This window comes from Callospermophilus lateralis, chromosome 13, assembly GCF_048772815.1.
Source record: "Callospermophilus lateralis isolate mCalLat2 chromosome 13, mCalLat2.hap1, whole genome shotgun sequence".
Taxonomy (NCBI): Eukaryota; Metazoa; Chordata; class Mammalia; order Rodentia; family Sciuridae; genus Callospermophilus; species Callospermophilus lateralis.
In genome coordinates, this window is record NC_135317.1 from 31,448,490 (window position 1) to 31,462,091 (window position 13,602).

A 13,602-nucleotide genomic window follows, 5' to 3' on the forward strand; every position below is an offset into this window, starting at 1 on the left:
TGAAAACTTCAAGTGTCCAAGACCACATCCACATGATGGTACGCATCATGCACACACAGAACACATAAAATTATTATTGGCAGTTCCTTCTTAATGAAAGCAGAAACTGTGAGATAACATGAATGAACTTGGGAGGGCATTATGTTAAGATGAAATAAGCCAGACACAGAAAGACAAATACCACATAATCTCACATAATGGTGTTTAGACGTGACACCTTTGGAAGTCATTAGATTTAGGTGGGGTCATGGGGGAGTGAGGATCTCATATTTGCATTGGTGGCTTTCTAAGAGGAAAAGAGATTCAGTGAGCAAGCTTATTTCTTTCCAGGTGATGCCCTTGGAAGTCTGTAGAGTCCTACCAGCAAGAAGGACCCCACCAGATGCTGCCACATAATTTTGAATTTCACATTCAGAACTATAAGCAGAATAAACCTTTCTTCTTCATAAATTATTCAATCTATAGTATTTAGTTATAGCAATAAAAAATCTAAGATACATATTTAACCCAAATACTTGTTTTAGTCATCAAAATCTAGGCTCCCTTGAGTACCAATTCTTTCAAGCCAGATTATTAACGAGTTTGCACTCTTCCTTTATAAGTAATTTGCACTCTCCAGTCCAAAGTCCAACTTTGTAGAAGCTAATTTTATCTGTTGAAAAAACCACAAATACATGTTTCCCTTCCCTTAAAACCTTCAAACACTACCAATTCTCTTAACAGATATTTCTCAAAGAAATGGCTAATAAGCACATGAAAAGAAGCTCAACTTCATTAGCCATTAGGGAAATGAAAATAAAAACCACAATGAGATACCACTTCACACCCATATGAAGGGCTATAATAAATAAGACAGACAACAACAAACGTTAATGGGGATGTGGTGAATCATGAACCTTCATACAGTGGATAGGAATGGAAAGTGACACATCAGCTCTGGGAAACAGTAAGTCTAGAATTGGAGGGGAATTGTACACATAGGATTCAGGGAGATGGTTAAACTCCTTGGGTGAGGTGAGGTATTAGGATAGGGTGGGAAAGGACCATAGAATTAAATGTAAATATTATCAACGCCCAAGTTTTTGTACTAGGTGGTAGACTCACAGGTGCTTATTTTAAAATAACTAAATTAAACTAGATAATAAATTCACCAATGGTGGAAATGTATTGAACCAAGGATTGTGGTTAATCAAAGGTTGTGGAATCAGTTAGAAAAGCTAAAGAAGAAAAAAGAAAAAAAGGAATAGAAAAGGAAGAGAAGGGAAGGAAAGGACTTAGTATCAATTTTCATTGTTTCCATGGACTTGGCCCCAAATGAATGATCCTCACATGCTCTATGACCACCCCTCACCTTTTGCAATTCACAGGTCTGACACATCCAACAAGCCAGTGGTTTAAGTGTACCCACAGGTGCCACCATATTTTCTCTTCCCAAGTAATATAGTGAACCTTTTTCACTGACCTTGGCCTGCTACTGACCCAGCAATATACCTGTGTTGCGCAGACAGGTCTCTGGGGGAGGTTCTTGAAATTAGGAAGGATTTTTCTTCAGTGCCTTCCTTCAGTCAGATCTTTGTGCAAAGAACAGTGGCAAATCCTTTACCCTATGCCAAGCCCATTGCTGAGCCTTCATCTTCGACAGCAGTTCACCCCAGGCTGAAGTTTAATTTCACTTTCTGAGGGTCGAGTCCTTCTTCTTTTCATTTTCGGTCTCTAAATGTAGATAGTCTGCATCTAAAGCACTATTTCTGGGTCTCCATGTGTCTCCTCAAAGACTGGCTGACCCACTTTCCAGATGGAGCAAACATCATCCTCTATCTGATCCATAAGTCATGAACAGAAGGCCGAGGAAATGAGAAGCTGTGTCCCCACCAGGAGGGGAGCTAAGCTTCCAGCAGGGGGTACACAGCGAGATCACAGAGGCCCTGCATAATTTTTCAGAAAGCCAGTTGTGATCAATGACAGAACAGCTTGGTCCCAGACAAAATTTTCCTGGATTTTTAAACACAAATAGCAATAATAAAATCAGGTAAGATTTACCCTAAGTTTAATCCAAAATACTTAATAATGTATATTATGATGATTATGACACCAATGATAACCGTCTCTGGGATTCTCTCAGACAAATGTGAAAAAGAAAAGACAATGTCTATGAGCTTCTCCCCATCTAGAAGGGCATCTTTCCCTAAAAAAGATTTAAGGCATGAATTCAGGGAAGAAGGATGGCATCCCAAAGTACCTTCATTAAGTCCTCTTGGAAGAAGAAAATAGCTAGACATCCCAGAGAAGCAGATTACAGTGTTCATCTAGAAGTCAAAGGTACCAGAAGTATCAAATCAAACCCCTTTCTGATAGTAAGAGAAACTCTCCCTGCAGGGCTGTTTTTTTAAACATTAAGAAACTGTGAAAGTGAACATTTATTTACTAAGAAATGTTAGGAAGGAAAGTTAGATGTTTAAGCAAGCTAGAAATATAGCCATATTTTTAGAACCCCAGAATAATAAAATGTCTTTCATGTATTTGCATAAAATTAAGCTTTTTGCCCCATTACTTATTCCAAGTAAGTTAAAAATTTTCTCCTCCAGTTTATTGGTTATGTATTACAATGTCTAAGGAAGAAGCTGGGTTTCCCCACCGTCACATCTAATCCCATCTAGGATGAGGGCAAATTTGGGACAAAGACCAGGAGAAGACAGTTCTGCAGTAGCAAGATGTAGATTTTAAGGCATTAAGAGTAGAGAGGATACAATTTTTTTAAAATAAGAATTCTTCCCTAACTCTCTGTAGTTTACCCATGTGAATTCCTCTTTTTGAAATACTGTCCTTATTCAAACTTGTGGTTTGAGCAGTTGAAAAATATGGACCCAGGATCTCCCTTTTAGTGAGAAAAGCATCTCCCACATCTTCCCCTGCAGCATCCTCCACAAAACAAATCAATACAAACAACCTCCAAATGTCAGAGGAAACCAGAGGGAAGATAGTGGAAAGGCAGCACTGTGTAGGTGGTCCAGCTCAGCCATTGTAGATCTTCTAAGGTCTCTCAGTTATGCTTCATAAACCACTTTTCCTGATTAGGTTTGAATTTTGTGGGCTTTTTTTTTTTTCTTGCCATAAGAATGATAAAGCGTTAAAGACCAAGTTCAGGATATGAGCCTAGGAAAAAACAGCCCCCCCCCCCAAAAAAAAACTAGTTACTATAAGGGTAAACACTAATCCGTGCCTAGGGAAGCTTTTCATTCCAGGTGGTAGAGGGCCCCTGAAAAATATGATAATGGAGGAAACAAAGAGGAAAACTGGCCACTTCCCTTCTCTCCAATCTTTAGGTGAGGCTCAAAGCTCTTGGTTGTAAAGTTAAAAAAAAAAAAAAATCATAAAATATCTGCAGAAATCCTTCTGTGCAGTGGGAATGCAACCCATCCCAGGTATTCCCCCAGCTTGTAGACATGGTGCGGCCCTCCATTTTACTCCCACCTATAGCCACTGAAGAGCATGTAATAAAATGTCCAAACCCTCTCTGTTGAGTCTTCCAAGTTCTTTCTTTGGGATTGAAAACAGTATACCAGGTCTTTTGCAGCCCTGGGGTTGAACAGTGACCTATAAGCTATGCTTCTAAGTTTTGAGGACAAAAGAAGTCCTTGCTCATGGTCCAGCTGAACTCGCCAGGGACAGAGAAACCACATGCAGGTTGGAGTCAAAGTTCTAGAGGAATGAACAATACATATGGCATGGAAGATATTTTTACCTCCTACACACATAGCTGAATGGGGATCCCATTCAGATGAGCTGAATTTGAAGATTCTGGTCCTAGCCACATTCTGTATGACCAAGAATGACTAATACCTCCCACTGTTATCATACAGCTCTGGAGGGGCAGGCAGGGGTGCTGCTTATGACTAAGCAGGGTAAGCCAGGCAAGTGCATGCCTTGCAGATCTGAGCTAGGCAGATTTTCCATACCAACTACTCTGCAATTCAGAGGCTCCTCAGGGAAAGTAGAGAAACAATATGAGGACATATTCAGATGCAAGAGTCTACAGCTGTCACCACATGTCCATCCTAAATCACGAGTTTGGCTCCTCTTCAACACAAAGCCTTTTCTTGAGATCTGATCACTAAGAAACAAGAGTCAAGCTGTGAATCACCCCGATTTTGAATCTCCAAACATTCCTTCATTTTTGTTTTTGAATCATTCCAACTAAGGATCTCAGTTAACCAACTCAAATGTAAAGGGAATATGGCTTTTAAATATTCTAGAAACCAAATATAATTCTACTTTAATATATCATCTCAATGAGCAAATCACAAATTCAATCTCAATCAGAGCCTCACATGATGACATGGCTCAGTAATTTGGATCTGTCCACACTATTTACCAGTATTTACTGGCTCTGATTATCAGACCCAGAGCCAGTGCTTACATGATATGTGCCAGGCCATATATGGTCCACAGGAATCTCAGTCCATGCAAAGATGAATTCTGATGAATTCTGATCTAAGGTGTCCAGATTTAGCAAAAAAACAGTCAAATAAAAAACGAAGACATCCAATTAACTTTTAATTTCAGATAAATAAATAAATTCTTTGGCATAAGTTATTCTCCATGCAATGTCTGAGTCATACTTTTAGTAAAAAAAAAAAAAAAAAAAAAAAAACAAAAAAAAACATGAATTTCAAATTTCACTGAGCATCCTCTGTTTTATCCGACAACCCTGCTAAGATCCCACCTGAGATGGCAGGTTAGCAACTCTGAGATTTGCTTACTCCCTGGGGCACCACTAACAAACAGGACATGGATCACAGTCACTCTGGGATATGACCCTCTTCTACCAGACCAAGGGAACAAATATGGGGAATTATGCTGTCATTGAAATTAGACTTTGGGAGAAAAAGCCAGGAAGGTTCTCCAGACAATGAAACAAAAGAGAGTGGAGGAAAGGAGGTCTCATAGCATTTATCTACACTTTCATTTTTCCCTTTGGTTCTCTCCCCATTACTTACTTCTCTCTTTCCCCTTTCCCTTCTTTCTGCTTTCTTTTTTTTCAATATTGAAAGAAAACAGGACAAATGCATTTTTCTCCAGGTCAAGAGATCAGGCAGTTCTGAAACAATGAAAGATATTTTATAAAAATACAATATGACCACTAGAATCCCAGGAAGTCAGGGGTACATTAGTGCAGTAATACAAAGAGGTAGATATTCTTAGATCTCTCTCTCTCTCTCTCTCTCTCTCTCTCTCTCTCTCTCTCACACACACACACACACACACCAAAAAAAAACCACTCTTTTAACTACATTCATATTTCAAGAGTGTAGATTTTTCCATATAATTATGATCCCATTATAACTGAAAAAAAAGAAATTTCTAAGAAAATGCATTGTTTTCTGACAGTTACATCTGCTTGTTTAAAAAAAATATATGCTTTATTTACTTTCATGCATTTAATTGACTGGAGTATTTCAACAAATTCTGGAATACATTCTAAGAACTGAATGACACAACTGCACACAATTGGATATGAAAAGATGCTCCCCACAGCACTGTTTTGGAAAAGAGACAGAACTAATTTAAATGTCCTTTGATTAAATATTGGGCTAAATAAATTTTATTTTAATTTCCCAATACAGCAATTAAATTTAATATTTTATTCATCATTGTATAAAAGTTCTGACATTAAGAAAAACAAATTAAAAGATATGAGGAGACAAAAAGAATATAAAAAACTTTCATCATTCAATGACAATATAATTTGGCTTATATAAAACCAAAATAATCTATAGATTAATTAGTATTTGAATTAATAGATAAGTTTAAAAAAGTTGTCAGGTGCCAGGACAATGTATAAACTTGGTCTCATTTTAATACTGATATAAATAGTTTTAAAGTGCAATATTTGTAAAAAAAATTTAGAGTATTTTCAATAAAAGAGGAAGATTTGCAAGGAGTCCACAAAAAAACTACAAAATATTTTTAAAAGCCAAAATAGGAGAAAGACAGATGATGTTAATTCAATAGAAAACTCAATATTAAAAAATGTCAACTTTCCTCTAACTGAAACACTTTCCTCTAACTGAAACTGTAGATTCTATACAAGCCCAACTGAAAACCCAGCAGATATTGTATGTGTGTTTTAGTTGCTGACTTACAACTTAAATGAAAATTCAAAGGGCCAAGCATAGCTAAGATTAACTTGAAAACCAGAATGTCGTAAACTCCAGATATCAAAATTTATCATAAAGTAATAGTAATTAAGACACTGTAGGGCTGGGAGTGTAGCTCAGCTGTGGAGTGCTTGCCTGGCATGCATTAGGCCAGGGTTTTGATCCTCAGCATCACAAAAAGAATTGCTTGACAGTCTAAAAAAAATTAACCATGTATATATATTGTTACCAATTGAATGTTGTGTCCCTCCAAAACCCACATGTCCAGTCGGTGTGGTATTTATTAAGATATGGGAATCTTTAGGGAGGTGATTAGGTCATGAGTGAAGAGCCCTTGTGAATGGATTAGTGCCTCTACAAAAGAGGCCCCAGAGAGCTTCCTTGCACCTTTCACCATAAGAGGTTATGGTGAACAAACTCCATGAACTAGGAACTGGGCCTTCACCAGACACCAAATCTGCTAGGTCTCAGTCTTGGACTTCCTAGACTTAATATATAAAAAGTAATCAGAATATACCTGAAAATCCATAAGATGTACAGGCAGAGAATTTAGAAATTGAGACTGCCTTGAATGGTACAGGTTGAGGAAATTACAGTTAGATATGCAATCTCAAACAATTAAAAAGTCATTAAGTGTGGGGCATGTAGTTCAATGATAGAGCTTGGCGTACCATGAATGAGGCCCTGGGTTTGTCCTGAGTTCTGTGAAAGCAAGAAACCTAGCAAGGAAGTAAATAATTAGTACTTGATTTATATGTACAAATTCATATAATTCATTCCTTTTCTTTAGAGTAGTAGATAATTTATAAGATCTGGTCCTCTGCTGTGCTAGTGTGTCTGCTCTGCCATTTGGATCTCTTCTGGGTAGGCTTGCTTTCACTTGAGGGTCCTCGGACACTCTGTAGTTTCTTCAGGATCCTTTTGGTTCTTTTCAACAGATTGAAACTCTCCATACCTTATGCCCTTCTCTTTAATATCAAGGTACTGCAGATTTCAACTTTTTTTTTTAATAGAACCACATTCCCCAAGGTCCGTCTTGCTCAGTTCTGCTACTGAACAAGACTGATACCCTAAGGTTACAGTTTCTTCCCTCTGGCTAATACCAAGAATTCTTTTCCAGTACTAAGGCGGATTCACTACTCAATCATTCTCTAGCTCGGAATCACCCAATGGGTTTATAGAAACATAGATGGCTAGTCTGTATTCCCAGAGTTCATGTGTTAGGTCTAGGGTGAAGCCTGGGAATTTTCGTTTCTATCAAGGCCCCAGGAGATGCTATGCTGTGGGTCTAAGGGCAATGCTTGACGAATGCTTGCTCTGCTCTGGTTCCTGAATTAATCTCTCCTATTTTTGTTCCTTCATTGATTCCCTTTTGTCCCTAACTCTTTTAAAGTTATGTTTTGGCTGGTCTAAGGTGAAACTCAGAGGGAAATGGAATGGCAGCACTAATATAGCCTTCTGCAAGAGATAGGCAAAGAAAGAGGAAATTCAAGTCAAAATCACAACCACTTTTTTTTATGATTAGCATGTTATAAAGTACTGGGGAGAAAAGGTTAGAAAGATAAATAAGTTCCCCCTCTCAAGAAACTTGGCATTTAGCTGGATGTGGTGGCACATACCTGTAATACCAGCAATTTGAGAGGCTGAAGCAGGAGGATTGCAAGTTCAAGGTCAGCCTGAGCAATTTAGAGAGAACTTTGGCACCTTAGCAAGAACTTGTCTTGAGATAAAATATAAAAAGGACCAGTATGTAGCTTAGTGGTAGAGTGCCCCTGGATTCAATCAAAAAAAAAAGGAAGAAAGAAAGATGCTTAGGATATAAAAAGGAGAAAGGTCTGCACATAACTCAAACTAAGTATAATATAAGGCAGAGTGCATTGCATTATATTATAATAAATGTCAAAGAAGACACTGGATGATAGCAGACATTATTAGTGCCCCAAACTTATTCCTGAAGCCAACCCAGAGGTCAAGGACTGAACTTGCTCCAAGGTCATGCAAGTGCAGGCTCAGCATGTTCACAATTCTGAGAGTGTGCATCTCCTTAAATTTTGGACGTTAAGCCCCTCACTTGTCTCCCCCTAATCACTGCCCTGCCAGAAATTCTAGTATTTTCTGATGGATTCCAGCATTTTCCTTAATAAGGGTGCTCTCTGCTACAATACAAAGGTTGGCCTGAATGCCTGGCAGATCTGAAGTGCTTGCAGAGTTGATGTCCCTGGTACAGTTCTCAACCAATATTGACGTGGAAATATAATACAAAGAGTGCAGAGCAAGAAGAGTAGAGAGCCTAAGAGCAAGATTTGAGGACTGCCACCAATAAAGGACAGGATCTGGAAAGAGAAGTCTGCAAATCACTGAGAATAGATTAAGTAGAAAGTACCAGTACAGTTTTGACTATCCAAACAAAGTACTTGTCTTCAGGAAGCCTCCAGTCTAGTAGAGAACACTGACTCCATGCTTACAAACATAAGTAAGCACCAAGTGAGCGTTGAGGATAGAACGAGACAGGAAAAATAAGGTCAGACTTGCCTTAATTTGAACAATATAAGCCTAGCATTATGGTGATAATACTGTTGATTTTACAGGGTCTTGGTGAAAATTAAAATAATTCAAGTTCTTAGCACAATTACTGGCTTACACTAACCACTCAGCAAATTTTCATTTTTATTGCAATTTCCATTGTGATGCTGTTGCTATTGCTGACTGCTTAGAAGAGAGAGAGAGGCAGCTGTGGGATGTAGTGGGGACTTAAGGAACAATGAGGAATAGGAGTGATTATTGGTAGAGTAGGATTATTCATTCTACATTCTGAAACAAAACTTCTGAACTAGGTGACTTGTTCAGTGACTGTGGAAGTACAGGGTAAGTCAGGAGGACAGTGTACACAGTTTGAGTTTAGAGATATTAAGGGTAGTTATAGTCACACTGTGAATTTAGGGGTAAAAATCAGGCTTTGCACAATAGTTAATCTGGGACCTCTGCAGATTTATAACAGAAGCTAACATAAATAAAAACAATCCACTGGTGAGATTGATTTATAAGTTGAGAGTGGTAGTAGGGAAAATGGTACCAGGTAGCTCTGTATCTCAAATATGAGTAACTGCTAGGGCAGTTGTGAAAATGGAAAAGAGAACACTCAAGATGTTTTAAGAAGAAGCAGGCGGAGGCTTATTCAATTTGGATAGAAAGGCATGGATGGGAGTGGGGCAACCCTGTTCTTCATACCTGGTTTCAAGTCTGGGTTTCTTAAAAAGCAGTTATATTGGTAAGTTACCATAACAAAATACCAGCGGTTGGGTAGCTTAAAGAAGAGAAATTTATTTTCTTATAGTGCTAGAAACTATAAGTCCAAGATCAAGGTGCCAGTAGGGCTGTCTTTGACAAGCCTTCTCTTCCAATGAGATGCCTTCTCACTGGGTCCTCACATGACCTTTCCTTTGTAATGAGAGTGAAATCTCTGGTGTAAATTCCTCTTCTTATAAGGAAACAAGACCTATCAGATTAGGGCCGCATTCTTATGACCTCTTTTAATCTGTACTTTAAGAGTTCTTTAATCTACAGGATCTATCTCCAACTGGAATCACATGGGGAGTTAGGGCTTCACCACATGACTCAGGGAGGACACAATTCAGTCCCTCACAATGATGTTGTATGCTACTATTAGACATAGGGAATGTAACATTTGAACTAATGGGAAGTCTTAAACATGATGGTTTTATTCATTTTGGCTTTGGACATGACGGTTGGTTAAGTAATAACTATCCAACAGAACATTCAACGTAGAGTCACAGATAGCACCAAATCCTATATATACTATGTTCTTTCCTATACGTGTTCTATGTAGCATTATTCATTATGATGGCCACTAGTCATATGTGGCAACTGAGCATTTTAATGTGACTTGTGAGACTGACAAAGGAAATTTAAAATTTTGTGTAGTTATGGTTAATATAAATTTAGATTTAAACTGGATTGAATTGAGCTATAACTACAAGAACTTTCTGTCAAGAACTAGAGGCCTAAGGCTCCTTTTAGAATACAGAAGAGTCTGGGTGGACCAGAGCAAAGCACTTCACTTCTCTGGGCTTTAGTTTCCTCCTTTGTAAAATAAGGATGATGACAGGATCTATCTCAGAAAGCTGTGGAGAAGGTTAAAGGAGACAACATATAGATGACCAGCACAGCCCTGGAGCATAATACATGTTCTTAAACTCTATATAAAAAAGTAGAACTTCTCTTGCTTCCAATCTTGCTCCTCTACCTGTGTTCCTGATCTGGTTCTGGTAGTGCAGATTTTTACCTAGTCACTTTTTCAGAAGCCCTGAATCATACTTTATTCCTTCTTCTTCATTCTCCAGATCCAACAATTCACCAAGTGTTTTCAATTCTAGCTCTGCATCATCTTTCAAATACAAGCACCTCTTGCTGTGTGTTACTCAGGTTTCATATTATGACAAATATTTGAGATAATCAACTTAATAACAACTTTTATTTATTTAATTATTTATTTTTACTCCTTCATGTACATGATATTTTTTTAATTTATTTATATATAACAGTGGAAGGCATTACAATTCTTATTACATATATAGAGCTCAGTTTTTCATATCTCTGGTGGTATACATAGTACACTCATACCAATTCATGTCTTCATACATGTACTTTGGATAATAATGATCTTCACATTCAACATCATTAATTACCTTCAGTTTATTTTGGCTCACAGTTTTAGTTAGATTGGTTGGCCCCATTGTTTTGGGTCTCCAGTGGCACCTCCTGGTGGTGTGTGGTCAAGCAAAACTGCTCACCTTAGGGAGCAAAGAAAAGAAGGGACAGGTCTCACAGTCCTCTCCAGGGGCATACCTCCAATGACCTGAAGACCTCACACTAGGCTCCACCTCTTAAAGGTTCTACCACCTTCCAGTAGCACAGCTCTGGAGAACAAGCCTTTTAACACACAGGCCTTAGAGGGACAGTCAAGATCCAATCTGTGACTTCCTTTACTGATCACTTCCTTTCCCCTCAGCTCCTCAACACTTTCATGGTCATGGTGAGCTTTCTGTAAAAAATATTTCCCCTTCCAATGTTTATGCTAAACCTGCTCATTCTCTGGGGTGGTACAGTAGTTCCCTTTGACCCAAGGGGACCCACAGTGGATGCCTGAAACCTAAGATAGTACCAGACCCTACATATACAACATTTTCTACCATGCATACAAACCCATGATGAAATTAATTTGTATATTGGGCCCAGTAAGAGATTATTAGCAATAATTAATAATAAAATAGAATAATTATGATAATATACTACAGTTAAAGTATCTTACTGTATTGTATTTACCTTTCTTGAGATGATGTGAGGTGATACAATGCCTAAGTGATAAGTGATAAAAGGAAGTGAGGTGAATGACATAGGCATTGTATCATAGTATTAAGCTATTGTTGACCTTCTCCATTGATCCCCAGGAAGCTCTCTGAATAGTGTGATAAAATCTCTCACCATCCCACTCCATCCCACTCAGGACATGAATCATCCACTCTGTGTATACTACCCACCATAAGTCACTTAACAGCCACCAAGGTCATCAGATTGATTGTCATGATAGCCTAGTGCTTGTGCTCAAGTAACCCTTAGAATGACACCCAGTGTAAAATTTATGAATTGTTTTTTTTCTGGAATTTTCCATTAAATATTTTTGAACCAGAGTCAACCGTGCAACCACAGAAAACAAAACAACACTTAAGAGAAGGGGCTAGTATTTGTAAACTATAGGTCATTTTGCATCCTTCGCCTGGCAGTTTCTTTCTGCAGACAGGATTAAGTTGATATTCCTCAGCCTGAAGTTCAAGGCTGTTCACAATAGGGTCCCAACTTACCTCTCCACGTGGAATCTGTTTTCATATTTCACTTTGCACTTTCAACCAAGAATACACAAATACGAATCAATGCATTTAAAAGTTTCAAATGAACCAATTATCATATAATGTGTGTGAGGACATAGTAGATGGAAGGAAATTTTTCATTTGGTTCCTAGGGAAAAAAATGGAAAACTATCAAGCTTTGCAGAAAGACACCTCAGTGGTCCCTCCAGTGATTAGGAGGAACTTGCATCTCCATTTGCCCAGAATAATCCTTATTTATACTTGTTGATTCTGCATCATTTGTAAGAGTTCTGCATTTCACTCTCATAAGTGCCCTAATTCAGACACTAAGTCACTTGGTTGTAACCCTGCATGCGCCCACTGCCATATCACCCAGTCTGAAGAGATGAAGATGGCAGCAAAATGATCGTCCTCTGTTCTTTCCACCCAGGTTGGCAGGTGGTTAGCTCTTGGAGTCACTCTTCCCTTGTCAGCATCTTCTCCTTCCAAAAGGAACAACTCCAGAGCTGCTACTCCTTACTGAAGCATCTCTTCCAAGGTATTGCTGCATATTTCCCCAGCCACTTTATTAAAAATCACTCCATGGCCTTGTTCTCTGAACCTAGTTGATTAAACAAACTAATAGCTAAAAAGTGGCTAGATGTGCCACCTTCTCAGAGAGCATTTAAGAATTTTAAAAGGACCTGAAGAGCCCTGACCAAAGGAATGACTAATGGAGGAATTTTAGGAGAACTGTGTAGGTGTCAGCAGTGTCATTAAAGCGATGCATCAGAGGCCAGGGATGGCGTGAGGGACCAGGGATGACGTGAGCCATTGCTCACACCTCTGACCGACAAGAGCAGAATGAGAGTGAAAGAAATAGGGGAGGTGGAAGGTGGGAGGGAAGCACATAAGTAATGGATGACCTTGGAGAATAAGAGCAATGTGGAAATTAAAGAATGATTCAGGGAAATTACAGCTGGGGACTCTCTTGGCATGCATTTGAAAGCGAATACAGAAAAAAAAAAAAAAAAAACACCAGGAGAGGCAGAGAATACACTGGCTATTACAGAGAGCTAGCAGTATTCCAGAAAGTCTAGCCAGTCAATCTCAGCGTAGGATGCAGAGGGCAGCTGCCTAGGGCTCCCAGACTCACCTATCTCTGCTCAGGACTGAGGGATGCTCCAGAAACAGAGTAAAACTTTCAGCTTCCTAGGCAACTCTGGACAGGAGAAATAGAAAGAAAAACCTCAGGTGAAAAAATGCAGAGCTGACTTTAGTCAAGAAAGTATTTAAAAAGTTCCAGAAAGGGGGACAAGAAGACAGGATAAAACCTATCTTGGGAAGACTTTACAGAATGAGTTAAGATAAGAAAACAAGACATCTCAAGAGTCTGGGAAGGAGGAGAAGCCTAAAGGGAGAAATGGAATTGTTTCTAGGAAGAAATTGTATAGGACTGTGATCTCTTCCTTCAAAGAGAGAATCTCAGCTGTAAGCAAGACAGTAAAATAAAACAAGAATAAATGCCATTTTTGAATTTTGTATTGACAAAGACAAAATCAAAGAGAAAATACTAAGGT